The sequence below is a fragment of the Molothrus ater genome, chromosome 3, assembly GCF_012460135.2.
Source record: "Molothrus ater isolate BHLD 08-10-18 breed brown headed cowbird chromosome 3, BPBGC_Mater_1.1, whole genome shotgun sequence".
Lineage (NCBI taxonomy): Eukaryota > Metazoa > Chordata > Aves > Passeriformes > Icteridae > Molothrus > Molothrus ater.
Window position 1 is genome coordinate 100,440,415 of NC_050480.2, and position 24,702 is coordinate 100,465,116.

The 24,702-nt window shown below is 42.1% G+C and overlaps 1 protein-coding gene across 1 annotated transcript in view; it reads right to left on the reverse strand.

The window, feature by feature from the left end:
• BACH2 (BTB domain and CNC homolog 2) overlaps positions 1–24,702 on the reverse strand; it is a 182,311-nt gene that overhangs the window by 74,845 nt on the left and 82,764 nt on the right. The window contains exons 3-4 of the mRNA XM_036380552.2: positions 22,323–22,427; positions 3,485–3,635 (exon numbers count right to left, since the gene is read on the reverse strand). The gene's annotated coding sequence lies outside the window, so the exon portion shown is untranslated. The remainder of the gene's footprint in view (positions 1–3,484; positions 3,636–22,322; positions 22,428–24,702) is intronic.

Consider the following 24,702-nt stretch of genomic DNA (forward strand, 5'->3'; position numbering starts at 1 on the left):
TAAGTCAATGTTCAAAGTGATACAATTTTGCCTTAAGAAATCTGCTTTTCTTCTGAATTCTGTCAAGTTATCTGACCTTTAAGAGCAGATTGAAAAAAAATTACATTTTTCCCAGGCTGTGGTGGTAGGTGGGTGACAGACATTAAACCACCAATATCTGCATATTTAAAATTTTATATTATTTACATCTGCCTAGAGATGGGCATAGCATAGATTTCAAGAAATCTTTAATTTTTTTTTCAAATACACTGAAGAACTCACACCTAGCAAATATGAAATTTCTGGACAGAACTTTCTGAGTTTTGGGTTGCCTAATTTTTTTATCCTGTTTAAACCACTTATAGGCCCTTGCTGAATTCACAACATTGGATAAGCAGTACCAATCTGGTCTTTTTATGAGATGCAGAAGGACATTGATTGGGATGTTATTTTTGCTGCTTTTAAAGGAAATCACACAGGGCTAAAACAAAATGAGAAATGTGAGCAGAGTATGGACACTGCTAGGAATAGTCACCTGTCTCTGCTTGGATGCCAGCAGCCCTGCCCCAGCAGCTGCTCCAAGACACAGCTCTGTACATTCTCTGCCATTCGTGGCTGTTTGGGATAACAAATGGAGAGGGCCTCTCAGCAGAGAGCACAGCTTCTCCCTGACTGCTGTACTCCCACATTACAGTACACTCAGTCTAACCTAGCCAGGATTCATTCCCAGAGAACCGGGAGAAATGGGGTTTTCTTTACTACCTTGGCACACGCACCATAACAGGGTTTTGCAATATGCTCTGTCAGAACAAGCAAGGGACATTCTGCTTTGAACTCACACATCACTAAGTACTATTTTTACAGAGATTTTATCCATCAGCATCCTAGTAGTATTATAGAAAGAAAATAATAAATGGAAGAGGGGAAAGGCATACTTATTTACCCCACTGCACTCTGGGAAAAGCAACAAGAATGCAGTTGTTACAGCTGGGTCAACCTTGTGCTACTGCTCTTTCCAGAAGGGCTAATTAACAAGTGAAAGTCTGCTTCTTTCTATGGAAATTGCTATAATGAGGTAATTGTTACTAGCAGAGTCTGTCATCAAAACCAGCCAGACAATGGGAAACAGAGAAATCAAACAAGCAACAGGCAGCTTGCCCTGATGTCCACCTGTGCCGGCGTGGATCTGCACACACGACGGGTGCAACCCCGGCCAACAGCCTGTGAGGTGATGCATGGGTTTTCTAGGAGCTTGAGTACAGACCATGTTTTAAAAATGATGCACAGTTGAAGCCCATAACCACAGTTAAAAGAGAAAGAAGGAAAAAAAAAGAAAGGCACATATTTGATGACAGCTCCTATATGCTCATACTGGTTTTCAAGTTCATTTGGTCCTCAGATCTGATTTTGTTCCTCGAAAAGGAGACATCTGATTATTTGTAGCATAACAAAAAGCAAGACTAAACTTCCCATGCACTTATTGGAATGAGAGAGGTTTTGTCTTTCCCATTTCTGTCTGCTTTTTCAAGTCCCCCAACAAGATGATATTTTTGAAGTTACTTCCTCTGGAAGTGTTTTAAATAGTGAATTTGCAAGATGCCTAATGATAAGCTTTTCAAACATCATGAGAAAAGCCTGCAAAAAATTGTGAATAAGGCTTCCAAACCTCATGGGAATAGTGCTAAGTAGGACTAATGAAAAACAAGCTTTTTCTGCCTGCCTAGCTGTTACAACTCTTATTTTCAAGTCTTCTTCCCTTAAGACAAGCACTAAAAACAAATTTCAAGCCAGATCCAAAATTTTCCTGTAGTCAGACAATTCTTGCTAAGGGGGATTTGATTAATAACTGCACCAGAGAATGCCAGACCCTCAAGGAAATGGCAACACTCTCCCTTTTTTGGAAAACAAAATCAAACTCACACCTTGTAAGGCCTCTTTGACAGTGAATTCTGCTCCTACCCAGACTTTCTCCACTGCCTACGACTTCACCATTTTTTTTGCTGATACTTATCACACTAGAAAAAAAATTCCTCTCTTTAAAAACTGAATTTCCATATGTATTAAAGAACACAATCCTGCTTTTACAGTAGACTTTTCTTTTTTTAGTAAATATTTTAGTGTCACATAAGCAAATAAAGTACTTCAGATAAAGGTATATTTCTAATGTAAATACTTTGGTTCCAAAACATTCATATTTTTTTAGAAGTAGTATTACATACGGATCAGTTCCACATACTAAAAATGGTATTAGTTAGCATTCAAGAAAAACTGACCTGTAAGGAGTGGTCTGCTTCACTGACCTGTTCTGACTAAACTGCATCATGTGCATTTGTTACTGCAGTGAACAAACAAGGGTGGTAACGTGCACAGTGCCACACTGTGAACCACAATTTTGTATTACCTCCTTTTGCCAAGCTGCTCTATAACACCATCCCAAAGATAAAAACCTCTTAACCACAAAGAAATTTGGTTTTGTTTTAAAAATTAATGAAATTAAGTTGTGCTCAAGCCTTTTCCCAAACTTGTCAGCTCTGGGGTGCCCCACCCTCCATAGAGCACAGACCACCACATCCATGCCATCCTTGTAGTGGTCCAGAAGCTTCTTTTAGCTCAGAAACTAGAATTAAGGTTAGAACTGCTGACAAACTGCAAAGAGACAAACCAAGATACCCCACTGATTCTATGCCAGGCTGCACTATGGAATGTTTCAGAGGAAGACTCAGTCATTGTGGGATCAGGGACTGAATACGTGCACAGCATCATAAGCTGCTCCCCATCTTGGGTGAAACATCAAACAAGCACAACAAGCACAGGGGACTACTGCTCCAGCTGAGAAGTTAGGAAGGGATCTGCAGTCCCCTCAATCTGTCCCTAGGAGATCTATGCACAACTTTCTTTACCCTCCTACACTCAGGTGGAGCACTGATTCCACCTGGAAGGAGCAGGAGGTAGCAATAAAGACACTTCTGATGCTTACAGAGCCTTTTGGAGCAGCAGGCTGAAGGATGAAGCAGCATCAGGGCTCCTCCAAGGGAAATACTCCAGGAACCCGAAAGGAGAAGCATATGGATTCTATCATGGGAGAAATAGAAGGGTGCCTGCAGTCCTGTAGGGCAGGTGATGGCCTCCAAACTGACGTGGAGCACGTGCAACTTTGGCAGGGTACACCAAGGCAAGTGTGCACACATGCAGCCCGTTGCAGAGAAAAACAAAGCGCAGTTAGAGCAGTGGGGGAACAGAGCTATTTTAGGCAATTCTCACTATGGTTTACCGTAGTAGCAGAACACTTAGAAAAGCCGTCAAAATGACAATCACTATTTAGGTTAAAAAAGCAAGTAACTACTTCAATAACAATTTATTCACCACCTAATGTTTGTAGTTGAATTACAGCTTTTACGGTGTTTTTCTAAAGTGTGATATTTACTGCCTCTACCTTGCATTCCCAAGATCTTTTTTTTTTTTCCATTTTTTCTTTAAATAGAAAGGAATTGGAATCACAACTTACATGTAACTTTTCTAGGTTCTGTGCTGGCTAAAATGTTCTCACGATGCAGGGAACAGGATCAATGGAGAAATTAAGAGGCTGCAGCAATCCATTAAGAAGTGACCCTCCAAAGTTCTGTGGGGCAGTGTTCTGGCAACTCAGTTGGAGCAACCTAAAATAAAATAAAGGCACAAATTTAAAAAAATCATGCACTGAATCTTTACAAACACCTCTTTGTTTTTTCCCTCTGATTCTAAAAAACACACTGGGGCATCTTTTTTCTTTAATATAGAAGGTTTTTATGCCAAACATGACAATTACTTTATGTCCATTTCACACTTCATCAAAGCTTTAAGCTGTAGATACCTTTCTACAAAGACCATGTTTTCCTTTCAGTCATACAGTATAAGGCCCCTGAAAAGAATTCTGAACAGATATAAGCTATCACATAAACTAACTAATAATCACGTTTCTGAGATTACTCTACCAGATCACACCACAGGTACGTGCACTGTTACACATACATACTAAGGAATTCTTTAGTGTGATGGTGGCAAGGCACTGGAGCAGGTTGCACAGAGAAGTTGTGGATGCTCCATCCCTGGAAGTGTTCTAGGCCAAGGCTGGATTGGGCTTTGAGTGACCTGGTCTAGTGATAGTTGTCCCTGCCCATGGCAGATGGGTTGGAACCAGATAAAAAGCTGAACCTAAATCACCCTCTGGTTTTATGAAACTGCACAGCACACCAGAAAGGAGTTATCAAAAACCAGCAAATTTATCTAGTAGGCTTTAAATAATAATTAATATTGGCTTTTGTCAAAGCTTTGCATTGATTTTATCAAGGAATATAGGTTAGGAACACAAAATTTGTTCCTTTGTTTCTCCTTTACTCTGGTGAGCTTCAAGAAACACCATCAGCTTAATTTGGTATCCCTGGGTCGATGCAATGTGTGTCATAATCCTGCAGCTACCCTAAAGCAAAGCTACCTGTCATGCCAGTCCATGTCAAAAGAAACCTGGAAAGAGAATGAAATGTTCATCTGCCCACAGAAAATTCACTGTGCTGTCACCTCTGTGCAAGGGGCTCAGGGCTGGAGTCCCTGGAGGGGAGGCCCTCTGGGATGGGGAAGGCTGGTGAGAGCAGGGCTGGGGCCAGGAGGCTGGAGCAGGGGGGGGTGAAACCTCCAGCAGCCAATCCCAGCATCATCACACAGCCCAGACCCCACAGTGAGCACAGTCCCAATCCCAGAAAAGGCTTCCCCCATCTATCAAGGAAACGGTCACACTCTGAAGTGGCTGGGGAGGAAATACTTGTGGAAGGAGAAGTAATGAGCTTTAAGCTACAGGGGTTCTCAGGCTGAGGTTTTCAAGTTGCCAGTGCCCAATACTTCACTGTTTTCCTGGAAAAAACATTGGAATGCTTAACTACTATTTACATGAGTGAAACTGGCAACTGGGAGTGGAAAGGAAGATGGTTTTCTTTTGAACAGAAGGGGACAGCAGCAGTACAAGCAGTGGCATGTATCTGTCTTCACAGGATCACTGCAAAGGCTGTGTCTGCAGGATTACCACAAACTAAAGCTAGATAAAGGGTGAGGTGAGGCAGAGGAAAATAAACCCCTGAAGTTTAGATCTTTTAAAAAAACTACTCTTATTTTTTAAAAACATGCAAAATTAACTCTTCAGTAAAAAATCCTGGTTTCTCAAGAGATGTCTGCTATGTCTATTTATTATGACTAATGCCTGTTTATGACTCCATAAAAAAGTGTGTGTGTGGGGGGGGGGGAAACAAAAAGCAGCGCAAACGAGAGAAATTTGGTGGTTATTTTTCTAAGTATGCTGTTCCTGGTAAAAAAAGTTCAATAATTTCTGAGCAGTGATCCTACTGCATTGTACTCCAAGTCTTGTGGAGAATTGATTCACTTATGGAAAGCAGGTCATTTCCTCTGGATGGCACCCTTCTAGATGGTTCACCAACAATGCTCAAACTCTTGCTACCTTTAAGGATTGCCTAATTAGGTACTTGAAAAGAATCATGAGGCTGTGCTAGGAACACAATGCTTGTGTCTCTTTAGTTTATACAGTTTTCTCCAATTGGGCATAACATTCATTGACAGACTGTAAGAATATCAAATATTTATAGTCACAAATATAGATTATTTAAATTGCCTATAAACCTAAAAATATAAACTCTAAATCTGTTCAGTCATAAATCACTGTAGAACAAAAATAACTGTTGCTTACTCAATGGCCAAAGGACTAAAACCAGGGAAGCCTCTGTGTTTTTAATAATAACTTATAAAATAATAATAATAAAATAATAACTTATTTTCCTGGGCAAAAATTGCACATGCCACGGTGTATCAGACGAAAAAGAGAATAAACAGACGTTGGGAATAGGGAAACAAGAGAAAATCAAGGGCACAGGAGGTGGGGGGAGAAAGAAGACTTTCAGCACCACTGAAGCTTTTCTGAGAAGGTCTGATTGATGTTCACTGCTGTAGAAAGCATGAGGCTGCATCCCAAACATTTCATTCCCTTCTGCAAATGTCTGACTCCATACCTCTCCCCATGTTCCCCAGATATTCTTGCCCTATGCGGGATGATCCAGCCAGCATCAGGTTTTACACATGATCTAAAAGACTAAAGCAGGAATCTCCCTGCCCAGGGGTCAGCTTAGGGTAGAATGAAACTTGACCCCTGCCTATGCTCAGCACGAGGGCTCCTTCATGCTTTCCCTTCGACAAAAGACTTGTCCTGAAACAGGCACAGTATTAAAGGCAAAGCTGTTACTACAGCTGCAAACCTACAGGAATGCATAAAAAGTGAGCTCATGGGAAGAGCCAACCGTGCACCTACTGAAGAGGAATTTCAGCAGTTTAACAGGCTGACCAGCCAGGTTTACAGCATTGGAAGAACCGGATCTTAGGCAGGTAAGATCTACTCTCTGCTCCAAGGCTTGCTCACATCAAGGTCTCAGCTCTCAGCACAGACCTGCACATGTGGGCCATCAGTTAACAGGGTCATGAGAGGCCACAAAATCACTGTCCTACACCAGCTTGAAGAACCAGCTCCTGCAGTCTTGGAGGTTGCAAGAAAACCTTACATTTATTCTAAAAAGAAGCATCCGCCTTAAGAGCTTGCAAAGAAATCTAGAAAAATAACAATACTTCTAACTGGACTTTGTAAATCTGCTTGATTTTTAAAAAAACTTATTTAACAACCTCTTGTACATTTTTTGAGCCAGGTTACCTTCTTTCTCCCCCCTTCTGATGGCTTCCAGTACCACCTGGCAGCTGAAATTAGCACTGAGGAATGCAAATGTAAAGGAAGACACACCAGACACTCTAACTGGCAGAAGAATGCATGAAATTGAAAAACCATTTGCTTCAATAAAACACCTTCCAGTTTGGATTTCTGTTATACAGAGAGAGTGTTCAAAGGAGAGGTTTTGTTTTTAACAGGGCTTTAATGCTTAAAAGGAGAAAACTGGCAACTTCTTCTGTTTGCAACAAACAAACCAAGAAAGGTGAATTGAGAAGGGCATGATGAACGTACCTGGGTATTACTCCACTTATCATGAAAGGTGTTTCAAACACAGAAAATCGTGTAGTTGTGCTCAAGAACACTGGAGATGCTGGGAAGTGAGCAACAAATACACAAATGCAGCAAATACACAGTGGGTTGTTTATCCTGATGTTCAGCATAGGTGGGTAGAATGAGGGCTAAGTAAAATGACCCACACAAGGAGACCAGTTGATGAGCTTCTCTCAGATGCAGACAAGAGGAAAAAAACATTTAAGAAAGGCTGAGCACCTGCGAGCTGGGAGCGGTGAGCACAGGTCTGCAAACAGAGCTGGTGTTTTCTGAAGCAGTGCCTCACCTGGTGGGGTGCAATGATGCTACTTACACAAATATGTACAGAAATTGATCCCAGTGAAGTCAAGGATCCTGCTTTGTTACATGCAATACCATCACAGATCAGCAAACGTGTTTTCTTGCATTTTGTGTGTAATTTCTGTCTGGTTGAAGTAGCTTCATGGGAACATTTGTAGCTCGAAGGGTCGCCTGAGGCTGAGAAGGAATTTGCAGTGCTCCTGACATCTAATGCCTGATCTCTCCCTGAAATCTGTAAATTAAACCCAAGATGATATTGATACCTGTGTCACAAAAGAGACATGGTCTGCTTCACCCTCAGTGCACCTAATTTCCTCATAATAAGCTGTGGAGTTCTTCCAAAGGGAAAGAACATGCCCATCTATCACTCCTGCTTGTTCCCATGTGCACTGTTTAACCAGGGGCAGCCAAAACAGGAGTCAGAAGGGCACAGCAGCTTTTTTCCCAGTGTACAGAGGTGGGATGCAGAAAACCAACACAACCAAGGAGGAGTGGACCACAAACAAGGAGGTACCCACCCATCCCAGGGCTGTGAGCACCAGCTCTGCAGTGCATCCCTATCTGGGTGAGCTGTGTCAGCAGTCAGAGCAGATGAGATTGAGCTATTCCCTCAGATAATGGCAAAACAGTGTCAGGAGCCACCTTAGCTAGAGACTGTGACTGAAGTCACCAGGAGAACCTTCAAGACACCCATTGCTGGCTGACTGGCTGCAGGGGAAGGCAGCTGCTGCTGCCCTGGAGCGCTCCAGAGTCTGAAAACTGGATTTTCACCAGCTACACCTAACAAAACCAACCAGGCTTAAACAGAAAACTTTCAGAGAAGCTGGGGAATGTGCATAGGGAGAATTTTCCACCCTTTCTTGTCCTCTGGTTGCAGTTAGGTCTGTGACACATCAAGCAGGCAGGGCTAGAAGGCATAAGGCTGCAGTTCAAGACTACTGCCACAGGAACTTGTAAATCTTTTAATGTAAAACCTGAGTGATTTTCTCATTGGAATATACTTGACTTAAAGCCACCATCGAAAATATTTTATCTTGGGGTTATGACTCATGAAAGAATGGCTAGGTGTGAAAGGAAAGTTAATATATTTTGTGAGAAAAACCCCCTCCCCAGCAACCTTATCAGATGACACGAATTGAATATTTATGTCCTATGCAGTAAAACCAATAGACAGCAAAAGCCACAGCCTAATACTTTGTGTCAGATCTGATGAAAATTCAGACACCTAGCTTATTTCCCCTTAAGGGCTGGAAATTATGGTTAACACATATACAAACAGGAGAAAATGAGATGGTTCAGTGATGAGGATGAAACTGCTGTCCCTTAGTCTGGCATGCTGGAAGATGACACCAGACTAGCCAGTGCTGGTTCTCTTGGATGAGAATGCTTCCGAGGTCATCATGAAATGACACAGCTCACTGGGTTAATGCTCCAAGGCTCCTGACCCAACACATGTGACCCACAAAAACACACCCCTGCCATGCCAAAAAGATGTTCCCATGTTGAATGATTATCACAGTCAGACTTTTACTGTTGATTTCTTTTAAAAATTGCAAATTGAGAAAACAGTTAACATAGAGAATGAAAGAACAGGCCACAGTCAACCACAAAAACTTCCCATAACGTTCAGCATGTGGGAAACAGATAAGTAAATGCTGCAAAAGATGAACAATATTTAAGTATTAACACAAATGTTTGTTTTGGGGAGGTTTATCTGGCATCTCTACCGGTTTTCCTCCAAGCTCTAATACAAAAATAACTACGTCTCACTGCAACTGGGAAGAGATGGCAGCAGCTCAACATTGCTCCCTTTTTTCCCTCTGTACTCAGAAAACAAACCCAGCTGCCTTACAGTGTCACACAAACTAATTTAAGGTGATTTAGGATGAAGTCAGCCATATATTAGCAAGTTCAAAAAGTTCAGTCAGTGGTCTCATTTTCATCATCCTGTCAAATGAGGACATACATGTGCAACATAAGGGCAGGAGAAACAGCCTTTTCTCCAGCTGTACAGGTGGTCCCCCATGCTACAGCATGAAGTGAGGAAATTATCCTTTAGCTCATGTAAATCTTGGATGCCATAGTTGCTCACCAAGCTATGAAGAGGGAGCCCATGTTGATGGATGTACACATCTTGCCTGTGCAAGCTATGGTAGGGCTGAAAGTGAGCAAATGCTCCATCTCCCATGAAGGAGTTGCCTCTCATCTTCTCTGTCTCCACCCCTCACTCCAAACAGGGGAAAGTCAAAAGACATGAAATTGCTTTGTGGGTGATGTTCAGTGGTTGTTAAAAATATAAAAAAGAGAAAGGGGGAATGGTGATGGGAAAGTGGTTCAAAAATATGTTCCCTCTTGGGTGAACTCAGGTCTTTTTAACAAGAAAAGCCAGAGAGGCCATGCACAGTAATGCTGAGAAAAAGGAAATGGTACTTCATTTTAGCCAGAGTCATAAATCTTACCAGCGAGCCTCTAACGGCAAAACGGCAAGCAGGGGAATTTTTATACAGAGATAATTAGTTGCGAGCTGATATCAGCTTTACTGTGCTGTGCACTCTGTGTGTGCAACATGTTCTCAACCTGCAAAACCCCACATGAGGTTCTGGCAGCCCTGCTGCTGCTGGCTTTGCCAGAAGGCATGCAGCTGGAACTCCCAGAAACCCTTAGGAAAAAAAAAGGTGAAGATGGAAATGGGTATTTCTGCTCCAGAGAAATCTTGTCAGCCCAGAATGATTCTTCCAATGGGGAAAATGCACCATGTTTATAAAACCACACACCGCTGCTACAGGGGAGATGGACCAACAGGACAACTTGAGCCACCACTAACACCCTTATCTTCTGGGATACAGACACCACTCACAGATCCTGCAGAGCAGGCAGATGGGTCAGGGAAAAGGTTTATCCAGGAGAAGCAAAATGTGGTTTAGTGAAATTTATCAGGCAGAACAAAACAGCTGTGAAGATGCCTCACAAGCACCAGAGTCAATGGGACATTCCCTCCACCTGCGCTAGGAACAAGACAGCCCATCCACCAGTGCTTGTTCCTCGACATCTTGCTCTGTTTCAGAGACCAGCCAGGGACTTGCACTGGTGATTGACACAAGCAAAGACTCCACCACAGGAGTAGTCAGCTGTGCTAGTAGTCAGACCGCACTGCCAGCCAAAGAGAAGCCGCTTTTCGGTTTCTAGATGATAGGGAGTCCAGGAGACATGCCAGCAGCACGCCGGGCGGGCTAGGTGCCAGCGAGCATCCTAGCTCCTGTGAAGCTACTTTAGAGGGGAGCAATTTGGTCTAGATGAGGGGGACTGGAAGCCTTCATCCCCAAAAGATGCCCAAGATAGGAAACAGCACAGAAAGGACAGCAGCCTGCAAAGGGACAGCTCAATGAGAAAAGAGAGCCCACCCCAGCTGCACAAGGAGCTTTGAGGCTAATGGTCCCCACACGTTACCTCGGTGCTCCCCACCTACTATCTGCCCATTCCCTATTTTCTTTTTCATTCCCAACCTAGTGCAACAGGACAGATACACCCATTGCTCAGTCTGCTGGCCCAAAATGGCTGGAGGCAGGTGGGGCTGGGGGCAAACCGATTTTGTCTGCATGGGGTTAAAGCAGCAGGTCTTTTGTCAAAGGCTCAGTTTGCCTGCAACCGTATGTTAAACTGAAAGACCAATCTGTATTTACTGTGCTAAACTACAATTATGGGGTTTTTTTAATCATTCAGCCTAATGGTACACAGCTGTCACAAGAATCTTTGAACACATCACTGGCTCTCTTTGATCTGATTAACCAGATAAGGAACCACAGCCAAAAGATATGAAAGGATGAGTCCAAATTTCAAACTCTCAGCTGAGCAAAGAATTTCATTCAAAGGCATGTGCAAAATAAGGAGGGAGGAGGTTCACAATGCAAATGAAGGTTTTATTTACTACTGATATAAGCAGGTGAAATACTCTCCATTGCACGGTTAAAGAATAAATGGACCCTAGCCTCAAAGTGGTGCTGACAGGTGTTACATCTGCCACACTAATCTGTGTAGATGCCAATATTTGTATCATCTTTTTTCCAGACTCAAAATGAGGGGCTTTCTTCCACAGGGATGCTTTTTACACTGAAGAAGCCTCTTTGTGATACTGCAGAGCTCCAAGGGCATGGCCCCTTCACCCAAACTGCTTCTGTTCAGCATGTTTCTTCAGATAGCATAGTATTTATTTTTTTTAAATTCAAGACAGCTTTGTTTATTTGATTTTATTTCTAGCATAATGTTTACTATTCCAATCAGAACATTCTGTAATCTCATCTAAATGTTTTATTATTAATTGCTGCACCCCACACCCCACCCTTAATAACTATCCTCAGGAGAAGTAACATTTCAACACAACTTACTCTAGTTAAAGCCATGAATATGCATTATTTATTTATTTAGGTAAACAGTAATTAAGAAAAATCACCAAACCGCCTGCTCTTTGAAACGAGCTCTACTTTACCAGCCTTGCCGTGGGAATTGCAAGTCCCTTAAACACATCTATTACTTTGTCCTCCTCCACCATGATTTACATTGATGGGCCTCAGACCACACTCCAGCTGCCAGAAAAGCACTCAGTCCTTACGCTGCCTGAGGCTGAGTGACAAGTCCAAAGCTTCCAGCAAGGATAAGCAAGAGGTACCAAGATGTCAGCAGAGGAGAAAGGTGCAGAATGAAGAAAAGAATGTTGCTATCTATCACTCAATATGCTGATTTTTAAAATTTTTTGCAGCAAGACAACTACTACTAACATGAAAACACTCATGACCCCCTTCTGCCCTCTCCCTACAGATGGAGAGCTGTGTCCTGACAGAGGGGCTTGTGACCACTGAAGCCTCTCCATGCTAAGCTGGGTAGCAGCCAGCCCCAAACTGCAGAGTTTTTTGTGCCAGAACAGTCAGATAGCCCTGTGTGCTATATATATAGATACATAAATACATATATATGTATATACACACACAACTTATGCATTGGGTAATAAGCAGCTGAGTGACTCCACTCAATTCCCCTGGTTTTCTTCCTCAGTGTTACATTAACTCAAATATTAAAACATCCCATCCTGACTTACATTTCCACCAAATTGCACCACAAGCATAACAGAATATGGCAGCACCAGAGGCAATGAAGTCACTAACAGGACACTCAATTTTTTAAACCAAAAAAGTCAGATGTACCAAGATAGTCCTCACATGGTTGATTATCCAGCTCAAGGATCGCACCAGCACTACAAGAGAGGAATTGAAATGTATCCCAAAGACAAAGGGATTTTCACAGATCTAAAATTGTTAGGTAAATAGATAAAACTGCGGTTGGGGCTTTGTTTCAGTTTTCAAAGCTAATTTCCGGCCACCGTTCAGAGAAATGCTTTGCATTTCCATTTCTGACTCATCCGCTTTAACAAGCACACTCGCTGGAATTACTAAGCATGGGATCTCATCAAAACATTTCACTTTCTGAATCAAAGTGCTTTTCAATTTTACTGATGTGAACTTATCTATAAAATTTACCATGGTAACAACACTGGCGATGTGCAGGTACGAGTGCACAATGCGATGTGTCAGAGGACCCTTCTCCCACCGGGCATCCCACCAAGGTACAGGAATGCCTCCCAAATTCTGCCCAGCCACTCGGAGCACGCTGACACCAGTCTCTCACATCCCCTTCACAAAGTGATACACGCTCCCAGAGACACATTTAAACATCAGGTATGAATGAAAAGCATTCCTGAAAAGAATCTGTTATGAAACCGAAAATCGGAGATCGCCGCAATGCTGTGCCTAAGTTGAGTCATCAGTTCCCTTTACAGCCTAATAATTGACATTGCCTTGATCAGAATGACTGATCCAAATGTTGCTTTGTGTTTGTGTGTTTTTGTTGGTTTTTTTTAATTAAAAAAAAAGATTTCTTATGTAAACAAGCCGTCTGTCATCTTGCAGGAGTGTTTGTATTCTTCAGATCATGGGAAACATCTGTCAAAACCAGATTTTGCTCTCCTCAATCAACTCGATAGAGTCTTAATCAGACTGTACTACAAAGAACCGGTCTTCTACAGAAATATATGCTGCCAACTCTCAGTGGAAGAACTGATTTTATTTCACTTTCTTGGGATTAAATGCTGCAAAGATTATTAAAAGAGTTCCCTCCTTCCCCTGCGGGATCTCTCCCCCAAAGGAAATCCTGAGAATTTACATGCTGCTTTTCTCCTCTTTGTGCATGTTTCCAAAATTAACTACCTTCCAGGAAGAGACAGAGAGGAGAGGAATCAAGGTATAGTGAAACTTCAGAGCATGCTGATTTCCCACCTTTTGACATGGGTACTCGGATAACGGAGTGATTCCCCCTCTGATGCTTGCAACAAATAAACACTCCCACGCGTCTGCATCCCGCAGGTCACACCTCCCCAGAATGATTCATTAGGTATTTTCACATCTTCTACATAGGGAAAGATCAAGTGGGGTTGCAACTGCCTCTAGCGGTGTTTTCTGAAGACAAGGTGACACAAAACAGAGTGGTTGCTACTACCAGGATAAGGGTGATGTTAGACAGACATACTCTGAGTCCCCTGCCAGGGAATCTGCCCAGGAATAGCGAAATCATTACGACAAAAAAAAAAGAAGCCAATTAGAGAAACATGTGATACTGTAACAGAAAGAGCAGGCTACTCCATTAGCAAGTAAATGAACAGGAGACTGGGGCAGGAGGACCAGGATCAATGGGTACCAGCCAGGTGTCTTAGCTGGGGCTGTATGCAGAGCCCTGTTAAATGGACCAATAATTTATAGATTAAGGGGACAGTACTGGAAACATTCAATAGAGTATACATGGTCTTAATTAGAAGAATGCCCTTGGAAGGGTGAGAAATTAATGGCCATGTCTATATTAGCTTTTACCCTTAGACCTAAACTACTCCACTGGAACCATGTTGCTGATATGATGCCCAATTTTTGCATTTTATCTGGCAGTAACTCCAGCCCAGTGCTGCAGACTGAGCACCTACCAGCAGCTGGAGTATATCACCAGCACTGCTGGAGGCACAGCTCTCAGCGTGTATCAGTAACTCATGGATTACACATCATGCCACTAATTCTTAAATACAAGGCATGAGATATGAGGAGAACCTTGGTATGCTTTGGAGAAGATGGAGGAGGACCCATCTAAACACTGGGTATTGAGAGTAATACAACAGCAGATTTTAAAACAGGAAGACAGACAAAATCCAAAGCTGTGGAGGAAAAGAAATGAAAAACAAGTGGCATAAAAAGGGAAAAGGAAACAATCTACTGGCTGAAGATGACATTAGATTTTATTTCCCTAACTGTGGTAGATAGTTGGACATGAAACTAATATCAGACATATCTGCAAAGATTGTACTCTTCTGAATGGAGTGGAACTCAATTTAAATGAAAGCCTTGCTTTAAAAAAAATCTTCGGGCAAGCAATTTCTTTGAAGTAAGAAATTACTGCATAGCTAGACTTATGAAACAAACCTATGACAATACTAAACAAGATGAAATCTCAACCATGTTTGAGAAATAATGTCCAGAAGCATATAGATTCAGCTCTGCTCAGCACAGAATCCAATGAGCATCATCAACCTTGCAACATCTTGGGGAATCTTGTATTTTTCTGAACAACAGAAAAGTATCAACTTCAGCTATTTTAGAGAGAAATGGACTGTCACACTCCCCAAATGTAGGTGAAATATTATTTTAGCCAAATTTGAGAAGAGACTGGACTTAGCACTGGTTTCATCTGCCTGACCTAAGAGAACACGTTTTCAACTGTAACTTTCATAAACTCTTTGAAGTTTCGTATTACTACTGTAAGGTCCAAGGGTGGCAATATGAAGACAGAGGAAGCAGAAAAAAAAATGGATAGGAATGAAAAGCACTTTGGACTGTCGAGCCAGCAAATGTAAGAATTGTATTTGGCTTTGTGAGAGCACTGCCAATACTAACAAACCATTTGCCGTCTGCTGCTGCATACCAGCAGGTTGTGCACATGCTAACATTAATACTTTGATGCATGCAAAGTGGACACATTTTGAAGTGCCTCTGTATTTGTTTTTAAGTTAATTTTGCACCAACTCTTGAATGTCCTGATTAAAAAATAAAGGCGTGGGAAACAAAGCGAAATAGGGTTTTTCACCTCATAAAGTCAGCAAAGACTGTGTTCAAATGTCTATCTAGTTCTCCCTGACAGCTCAACTCAAACTGAAACCTTAGGCATGACATGAATTTCTTCTTCAGTTTCATGTCACCTGAAAACAGAAGTTCAACATCAGTATTTTCACCATCCCAGTTAACGATCACCCAAAGCAGTAGTAAGAACCAGCAATCATTAGGCCACAAGCAATGCCAACTCCATAACCAGAAAAAAATTATTTTCTTTTCAATCTCTCTGCTCTTAAAATGTGACTGCAGCAGCTTCAGGGACATCCTGCATGATCCATTCTCACTGCTTGTTCCTGTGCAAGAAAGATGTCTTCTGCACTCAGTAATTACCGGTTAACTTTGTCAGGCAAACAGAGCCTCTTTCTACAGTTCTCATGGCTTGTGGAGATGGAGGTCTTTTTTGTTTTGTTTTTTACTTGTACAACAAAACCTACCTGTTCTGCCATTATTATCTTGTTTTATTACTCCTCATAGTCCTGGCATTTGCTTAAAATTATGTAAAAAGTAGGCAGTTGCACAGAGAATGATTAGTACAGCATGTGCTGTAGCAAGCAATATTATATATTTTATTGCTCATGAAGTCAGAGTACTGGAACCAGCCAAATCTGTTACTTTGGTCTGAAAGAACATTTTTCCTTTCCTGCTTGCAACAGGATAATTAATAACTGAGAAAAATAATGGAGAAAATAACCATGGTGTTAGGTAAGCACTCCTAATTACACAACCTTATGTTTGGACCAAAGATTGATGTTTGGGATGCCTCTCTACAAGAGAATAACAAAGTTTGCACCTCATGTGTGTCACAAGGACGCTTGACACACAGCCTGCTCTGCCATCATCTCAAATTACTCACTACCTGTGCCAGTGTCCTCATCCCACTAAAAAGGCTGTACTTTTCCCTGAAGCTCTGCAAGTAAAAAATTAAATCTAATGCTTTCCCATTTATTCAGAGTGGCTGATGAAAAGCTCACTACTACTTGGGCAAAAAAGGTCTCTACAATTGCAGCACACAGTCATAAAGCCAATGCACGATGGCCAGAGAATGTTTCCAGGTAGCAACTGGCTTTAGAGAAGTTCCTACTTGGTAAATAGTGAGAGGAAATACTGAATAAATATCAGTTTTCCCTTATTTATTTCTGCACTGGGTGAGTCAAGACAAAAGGATGTTTAGGCACTGAGCTGATTTCAGGCCTTGTCCTCTGTGCATGACTTTGCCTGCAATGTTATAGGGCTTTAATCTCACATACCTCATGGATCCTATTATCATCACCATCATAATGAAACCAGACATTGCTTACTTCCTGCTCCCCCATCCTGACTCTGGCCAGGCACACAGAAATGAGAGCTCACTGAAGAAGGCCACCCATCGTTTCACCTGCTTGGCTTCACCTCCCCACACCAAATGGTGCCAACTTAAGCTGTTCCCACCAATGGGCAGGTCAAGCAGCAGTATAACCCAAACCATAACACTAAAAGGCATTCAGCACACCTTGTTCACAGGAAAGGCACAAAACAATCCCCAGGTGTTTCTGTAATTCCTGTTGCTCTCAGCACAATTAGATTTTATTGACCTGTAATCCTAGTTAAGTGCATTGAATCTTACAGCTGAAGTCAATTACACTGTGTTAAATAGCCTTCCTGATTTGCAAGATGAAGATCACTTCTATATAAAACTAAATTAGCTCAATAACTCATTATTTGTAGATTGGGTGAGGGGTTGAAACAGCAATGGACAACTAAACAGTTGCTGCGTTTTCAGGCCCTAGTCCTTTAGAGCTGCAAGCAAACTGAATTTGCAGTTTCACCAGTTAGGAAAAGGGACAAGCACTGCAGGCACAGAGAGGATGTCTAGTGTCCACAGCACTACATCTAAAATCATCCGTGTTTTCTCATGGCAAGGGACTCTGAGCTGACCAGCCTTGGAAGGAACAAGACATCAGTTTTCATGTACTGAGAACTTAAAAGTTTAACAACCAACCCAAAGGAGATAAAAGGGCACATCAAAAGGCGTGTGACTTATAATTTCTGATTCCTTACTCAGAATTAGCATCAGCACTGAGTGAGAGCATATAAAAACCCCTTCAATTAATATATTTGCTTATCAGGGACTGAGTGGAGGAGCAGAGGGGCTGAGGGCCATTGGTGGTGATGAGTTATGTGGGCATCCTTAGCAGCCACACTGTGCCAGTGCACACCTGGCAGGAGTCTGTGAGTGTGACATTCCACTGGCTCACACCACCTTCCTCAGCTGCTAGGCTCACTTTTGGTACGCCTCCAACCAGCCTCAAGCACTCTTCGGTTTCTTTCTTACAAACAACCATATTTCCATGTTAGGAGATCTCCACGTAAGTTGTGAGATGACAGAAGCTGTGTTTCTGATCCCATTGGGTTGTGCCGGGCGCGCGTATTGAGCAGACAGGAGTGATTCAAAGACATGAGCAGACAGACTGAGAGGAGAAAGGTGAGAGACAGGGAATATTCCAAATGCCTGCTGCTGCACTGGGGCAGCCAAACTCCACAAGAAAAGTAGGCCTGAAAGACTTAGAAAGAAGAAAATCAGCCCTTTTGAGATCTGGAAATAATTTCTTTTACTCTTTAACACAGAAATGCGAACTGCATGGTGACCATCTATCCCCTGTGAGGAAGCACACCCCTTGTGCTCTGGTCTCCAGGGTGGCTCTTCCCATCGCAACACCCACATCTTTCAGCAACATCGGTACGCTTCACCCTCACAATGAACGTGAAGAAGATGATCTCCACTGCAAAATGAGGAAGTCAGTCATGGGGCAGATGGAGGAGGTTGCCTGAGAACACACAGGAAACCTGTGACTGAGGCAGGGAACTGAACCCAGACCATGAGTTCCAGTTGGGTGCCCAGTCCAAGCTGGGTGGCTGACAGATCACCTCTTCTTCTGGGTCTTTGAAATGTAAGTTTGGTGGGTTTTATAATGAACTTCTTTTTTTTTTATTTCTTTTGTCTAGTCACTACGTTTCATTACACTCACACTTCTGCTTTGTGAAGGCTTTTGATCCTGCTTCTTTTCTATTCTGGCTTGAAAAACCAACACAACTGAACATCAAACAGAATTTACCCTTCACAGTTTGGTCTCCTCCCCTACCAACATCATCCTCTCCCTAGTGCTCAGTGCTAAGTGTCCTCTCCCAGCACTCAGTGTTGTGTCCTTTGTGCACCCTGTGCTCATGACTGTGGCTCCATCAAAACCCACCAGTGATAATTAGAAGGTGATTCTTCTTTGTAGCTTTACAGAGTTACAGCAACTGCTTATGTGAACAGCAGTGCTGTGAGGCAGCAGAACAGATCTGGTGGGAAAACCAGAGAAAAGAGATGCACAAAAAAGGTAAGTTCCAAAGTTAATGTTCTGACACTGCTATGCATCATGTCGACATGAGCAATCATCTGAAGAACAGCTACCAGTAAGCCACAGCATCAGACTGCCTAGGATGTTTTACTGGCTTGGCTAATGAATCACTGGGAAAATGTGAGCCATGTGCTCACTGCCAGGGTAGTCGTCACGGTGGGTGAAAACAATGACTCTTTCACTATCACCATGCCTTGTGGTTTAATTGATATTTTAACATTTTTTAAGATCTTTCTGTGTAAAGCACATAATATGCACTTCTAAGACAAAATCCTTTGGTATTATACTATTTGCAAGGAGGTGCAACGAGTCAAACCACTATTTCATGAAATAATTCACACTAGCTGAATCCCTCACAGAATGTCTCAAGATCTTGAAAAGGAAAAAATAACTAATTTCCACATGTGTAATAACTCACACGGTGAGAAAGAAAAAGACTTCACATTTTGATGAGAAAATGTTGCAAAACCACAAACTTTTGAAAGTGCCCAATATGCTATTTTCAGCTCATCTGGATGCAGACCAAACTATCCACAGCTAACCAAGGTGCATCTGAAGACTGTAATCATTCCGCTCCCACCACAGGCTTTTTGTGCCCACTGTGCATCCAAGGCTGTCAAGCCCTACAAAATAACATAGGACTTTTATGCTTAAAGCAGCCAAGCAGCTGCAAAAATAACTCTGTAAAAATATTGAATACTTCGTCCCACTCAGCAGCTGGAAAAACAATTACTGACTGAAAAATTCAGTGTTTGATATTACTTAATAGTTGGGGAAAAACTATTTGTGAATCATAATTAACATTTATTTAACTATTTAAAAGCATGCATCTACTGTTTGAGGCTTCACAGAGAGCAAATATGTGGCCTTCTGGCACCATTAAACAGACTAATACAGTTAAGCTGGAAGGACACGAGGCAGAAAACCACACTGGAATAGTTAATCCTTCAAGGAACTCGTGTAACTGAGATTGCCTCAGCATGCAGGCTGCAACACCAGGTTTGAACAAAATCAGTAGCAACTACCCTGGGGTAAATTAAGTGAGTGCACAGCACTAGCTCCTGGTGCCAGAGCAATGCAAACATCATGACATAAACTGGATGAAAATCCATTACTAACAGTGACAGAGAAGCTGTTCCCCTTGAAACAGCCTCAGGGGTTTATGGGCACCTCCATGGTGGCATCAGCCCAAGTGACAGCGGGGCTTCCTGTGAACAAGTGCAGCAGAGACTGTGAGAAAGAACGAGAAGTGCTCATCTTCATGAGCAATGAAACTGGTGAGAGCTCTGGAGCATAAGTCTGATGAGCTGAGGGAGCTGGGTTTGTTCAGCCTGGAGAAAAGAAGGCCCAGGGAGGACCTTACCCCTTTCTACAACTGCCTGAAAGGAGGCTGTAGCCAGGTGGGGCTTGGTCTCTTCTCCCAGGTGACAAGATCAGAGGAAGTGGCCTCAAGTTGCTCCAGGAGAGATTTACATTGGACATTAGGAAAAATTTCTTCACAGAAAGGAATTGTCAAGCATTAAACAGGCTGCCCAGGGAAGTGGTTGGGCCCCACTCCTGGAGGTTATTTAAAAGCCATGTAGATGTGGCACTTAGGAATATGGCTTAGTGGTGGACTTGCCAGTGCTGGGTTAGCAGCTGGACTTGATGATCTTGAAGGTACTTTTCAACCTAAACAACTCTGCTTGTATGATTCTTAATGATTTTATGGTTCCATGAAACCAATGGTGGCTTAGGTCAGGATTTACGTTCCAGAAGGAGACGAACCATTAACAGGCTGCCGAAAACAAACATTAGGCCTTGTTTGAAATTTCTAATTGGGAAACTGACTTCAGACTTTTCAAAGCCTTCATTTCCCCCAAACAATTCCCCCACTTGCTCTCTGCACATTTGCCATAGCTGAAATGTCCCATCACTTACAGTAACCAGACCTTTTTTCATCTCATTCAACTTCACCCATGCAGAATTGGGCTGCTTGCCTCACGGGTCCAGTAATCACGGAACAAGAACCAAACAGCAGTTACTGTATCTGGCAGATAATTGCAGGCAGAGCTGAGCCAAAGATTCCTGTCCAGCACAACCTCACCTAGAGAGTGACCCAGGTGCGTCAGTTATTGAACAGAGTAAAGATTCACAAAAAAAGCTGACTCCACCTACAGCAAAAAAACTGACTCAGCTGCTGTGATTGAAGGACTTGGCGACAGGATTAACATTAAAAAAAAAATAAAAAATTTATACCTAGTATATGTACAGCAAATTTCACCTGCGGGGAATATTCTGCAAGGTGCTGAGGAATGTGAGCAGCCTGTATAATAAATATGCTTAACTAAGTGATTTGAACTCTAAGTCACCAACTCTCCCACCACTGCTCTCTCAAGCAATCGTGTTATCAGAGGCCATTTCAAGGGAAATGCACTTATGTCAGAAATACTTCTCATATCATACTTCTCATAACCTGCAGCACCAGAAAAATGAAGACAATATAAAAAGAAATAAAAATTACAAAATTTTGGGTCACAAACATCCCTGAACGGATTATGCTTTCAAAATGAACAGTATAGACAGCACAATAATGTTTTTTTTTGGTGTACATCTCAAAGTTTTCTAGGATGATGTTGTTTCTTCTAAATGCAAACACATCCTCAATGCCATATACAATGCAATTGGCTTGTGACCTGAAATAGGGCCATTTTCCTTGAGACCCACTCATCACTAGGATGATCTCAAAAATTATTGTGGATCCCTTTCAACTCAGGATATTCTATGATTCCATGATCATAGAAAGAAGATGCAGCTGACCAAATTCACCTCCATTCAGAGCGTGCTGAGGTTCCCTAGCAATACCCTCTGCATGGCCAAAGGGAAAAAAGCACTGCTTTTTTTGGATCAGACAGGGCATCTATTCATGGATCATTTCAAACTGAGTTAGGCAGATCACAGTTTATGAAGACCTCCACAAAGAATTCACTCTAGCAGGGCTACACCAGCACAGCTAAAAGGCTGGAATGAACACTCCAAAAACATGTATGTCATAGAGTTAATAACAAAATAGATCACTATGTATTTGGCCAAATTTCTTTCTAGGCTTCTCTGTAGCTGCCTGTTCTCAAAAGTGTTTAGAACTCCTTCGCTGGGGAGTTCTAGAGCAAGAGAGCAAAAAGCCTTGAAAGCGCTTTAGCTTTATGCTTTGCACTGATATGGGGGTGCTCCAGTTCCCACATGCATTGTTAGTGTCTTACTAGATATCAGAATAGTTCCCACATGCATTGTTAGAATCTTACTAGATATCAGAATAAAACAGTGAAACTATAAGAAACAACCAGAACATTTCAAAATCATCCCAAAACTGAAGAAACCATTTGATGATGCTTTTGTAAAAACACTTACAACACAGTCCTGGAAGTGATTTCCAAGCAAGCCAACTGCTGCTCTAGACAGTTTACTGGATGGTGTGGCTCAGCTCTTTCATACAGGCAGCACTTACAGTTGTATCTAGAAAAGGAAATATAACCAAAATTCTTTATGAGCAAAAACACAAATAAAGTCATCTTTCTCTTTAAAACCATGACCAGGTTAAAACTAGCTTTAGCAGGTCTCAAGAGTTCTTGTGCCAAGCTTCACATGTGCTGCCTGCTCACAGGAACAAGCCCCAGGGTGCAGCCAAAGCCACCCTATGGTGTATAAGCCAAGAGCGATTGTGCCTGAAAAAAAACCCCCGCACTGAGCGCATCAAAGTGGCAAACAAACGCACCCAGCTGTTTTTCTCATCTAGTTCTACTTAAAAACACTCGCAGGAAATGCAAGATGAATTAGTACCAAAAAAATGTAGGTGATTTCAGTAAGGCCAGGAATTCCAGGCACCAACTTCTATTTTCTCTCTCTTGAGTGGGTGTTCACTTGTAAATTGTAGACATGTTAGCAATTCAACGACTGAGCGAATTAACATTCAACTTAACAGTCATTGTTAGGTTGGGAGGTTATTACTGCTTGTTCTGCTAAAGTGACAGGTTAAAATACATTTGTATCTGAAAAGTTGTTTTCTACAATACATATTCCCTGTCTTTTCGCACCAAATAATTTTCTTCCATCATGTCAGCTCCTATTGAATGAACCATCACTGGCAGCTCCACCACAGCAGCTGAGATAGGCAAGGAGAAACAGCAAGGGGACAGGTGAGGAGGAGAGAGCACTCAGCCCCCACCATTTCTCTTTGGGCTGCCATATTAATTTTTTTCCAGGCATTTTACGTGGTTGATTTGAGACTTCTCAGCAAAAGAGCATACTTGCATGTTCTGCTTTTAAAGCGAGCAAGCAAAGGCAAAACCCAAGAGCAGAGAGAGGGCTCTACTTCACCAAGTCATGAGCCTGAGAAAACTGCTTGCTATCAGACACTGCTTGGGGCACAGAATGGAAAGTTGTGATTTCCCAGCCTTGCAGGTGATTACTATTAATGGAAAAAACAAGTTTTCAAGGTTGAGTTGACATCCCACCACATGTTGAATTTTTGCAGACTCAGACCCATTTTGTACTAGTAAACGGGCTTGTATCCTTCCCTCTGTGCTTTTTTTTTTAGGGTAGCTCACAAGCTGCTGACAACTCACACTGTACTAGGAGCTGTTCACACTGCACAAAGTGTTTACCACTCACAAGTGATGCTAAAAATTAATTTACAGTACCGCTACAGCAAGCTTTGACAAATTGTCATGTGTTGACACAGTCATAAGTTGTTGGTTAAAAAAAGTAACACTTCCCTCTTCTGCCACTTCATGTTTGAGACCAGGGATGGGCACATTATGCAAAGTTTGAGGGTTTGTAAGCTTCACAAATGTTTGGGCTTCACAAAACAAGCTTGGTTGTGAAAGTTTTTTCTCTTACAGTTAGGCATGTGTTTATTGCCAAAAAGACTCTAGTAAGAAAAAAAACCTTTCCCATCTCCCAAGATCTGTGTGTTGTGCAAAACTAGAAGAAAAGGCTGTAAAATAAATAACCTTGCAGGATACTTGTTCTAGATAAGATCACAGCAGTGACAAATAGCCTGTATCAACTCCTTAGAGCTGCAGACACCACCCTCCTGCTGTAGAAAGGAAGGAAAAAAATATAGCTACAAGTAAGAGTTTTAATTGTTCTCAGCTGTCACACGATGTTATCTTAAGTGAACGCACTTGTTTCTCGATTCTCATAGGTAAGTCTAAAAGGAAAAGAAAGAACTCCAGCAGTGGCATTCATCAGACAAGGTCCAAATTGATTTCCATGTACTCAAGAAAGGTGTTAGTCAGCACTCTTGTCCACCACAGGCAGCTCTTAAATTTTAACTCCTTCTCTTCTTCCTCAGGGCAGGACTAATAACCTATCTAGTTTACACTCTGGAATCAGTAATGGGCATAAAGTTGTAGTCAGCTGAGGTGAGCAGTGTTTCAATGGTGATGCAAACTTGAACCATTAACCACAAACTAGCTTAAATCCAGAGAAAGAAACAAAGCCAAGCAAAATGAGCACTCACAGCACCTGCCAAATGGGCTTCATGAGAAGCCCTTAAAAGCCACTGCTTCATGTTGCCCACAGGACATCCAGTGCTCCAGTAGCTCTCCCTGATATTACCAAATCTCAGAGCACAGACTACACGAGAATGCAAAGTAAATTCATTCAGGACACTAGCTGGGCAATACAAGGAATTAATTTTCTCTTTTTCCCCCCCTTAACACTTGTACAAAATAGTGCTTTGAGTGGTTCAAAAGTCCTGAAGAGGGGCAACATTTTTCCTTTGTAG